Consider the following 1,951-nt stretch of genomic DNA (forward strand, 5'->3'; position numbering starts at 1 on the left):
ATTCCGCCAACCTCCATTTGATATGATCGTGAATGCTCGATTCCATCCATCCTCCAACTACGTTGTTTGTCTACAAAACATAGGAATGCACAAACACTAGACAAACACATTAGATGTAAATTGTTTGTTAAATCATCATCAAAACAAGAAGGCCAACAATCTCCCCCTTTTTGATTATGACAAATAATTTACAAAAAGGAATATATGCATGAAGGAAATGAACATATACAAGATAATATATCATGCATATAAAAAGAAAGAATATACTCACAATATTTCTCCCCCTTTGACAACATCAAAAAGGGGACAAAGGTATGAAGAGAGCGAAAGCTCCCCCTATCAATATGCATGAGTAAGTATAACACATAGAAAGATATATGGATTACTCCCCTTATCAAAATGCCTCATGAATGTATGAAATGAAGATCATAGAAAACATATGTGAGCAAGCATAGATGGAAAATATGCTAAACACAACTCACATACATAAAGACAAATGAGAACATATATAAATATATCAAAGTGAAAAATAGTGTCTCATATCAACGAACATAAAAACCATTTGTAAAGGTAGATTTATGAAATCAAAAGAAGAGAAACATGAGAATCATGTAAAAAGTTTTCAAATGAAAACCAATCAACCAAGAGAAATCATAAATCAAAGTTTAAATCCAAAAGCGTAAGACCAAATCATCATTGATTCAAAAAATCATGAGAGGCAACCATATCTAGCTCTTGAGCTAGTAATAACTCATATGAAGATTTAAGCATCCGGTAAACATGATTTGGGAATAAACACCCAATAAACCCGGAGGGTATATAACTACAAGCCTCTCAACAAGATCGAAACTAATAATCATGAAAACAAAAAAAAATTGATCAAAGAAAATTTGTTTTCATAAAAAGTTTCAAAGCATAATTTTCAAAATCAAGAAAAGAAAAAATAAGACATTAAAATTCTTGGTTTAAAAATTAAATATGTTTTGGTACCTAAGAACTCTTGGTACCAAAAGATTTAGGGACATGACCCCTATCATTTAAGCTCAAAGCCCTAGGGTTATGAACTCTCTTAGGCATATGTGGTGCACTAACACGGTCAAAATAATATTCATTCAAATGATCATTCCGATTGCAATTTGTGCAATGAAAGAGATACATTTGTTTTTGTGGACCATTAGCTCGTGCATGGGAATCATTTGCAAACATAGATAATCTTTTAAGATTATTTTGCAAATGTGAAACATTATCAAAACAAAACTTTCCTAAGTGGTCATATCTACCACAAACATCACATTTAAACTTTTGTGGTCTTTTAAAATCATTTGGCAAAAGTGAAGTCTTTTTCGAATCATAGCAAAATTTTGCCAAATGGCCAAAACGTCCACAAAGATCACATTTAAACACATTAGCATGTTTATGATGTGCATGATAAGCATATGCATGTGTATGTGATGAAGAAGCTACATGAGATGCACAATGAGCATTAGCATTGTTATGTTTGTGTGCATCATAGCAAAATCTAGCAAGATGGTCTTTATGACCGCAAATTGTGCATTTGTAGACTTTGCTATATATGTGTGCATGATGAGTAGATGATGACTTAGACTTGGCACACATATCCATAAGCCTCTTATGATTATCAAAGCATATTTTTAAAGTTGAATCTAAAGATGAAATGCATTTTTTCATAAGATTCAAGTCTTTATTTTTAGGCACATATGCATTTTTAGAAGTAGAACATAAATAGTCATTTATAAAAGAAGCAATATTATTTTGTATGTTCTCTACTTCTAACATGACATTATCTCTTTCATGAGTTAACTTAGCAAAGTTTGAAAGCAAAGAATCATGATCCAATTTTAATTTTTCATTGTTTTATTTAAGGATCATATTTTCATTAGAAATAGTATCAAACTTAGAAGTTAAAGACTCATGATCGGATTTCAAATTA

This window comes from Asparagus officinalis, chromosome 5 (genome assembly GCF_001876935.1).
Source record: "Asparagus officinalis chromosome 5, Aspof.V1, whole genome shotgun sequence".
Taxonomy (NCBI): Eukaryota; Viridiplantae; Streptophyta; class Magnoliopsida; order Asparagales; family Asparagaceae; genus Asparagus; species Asparagus officinalis.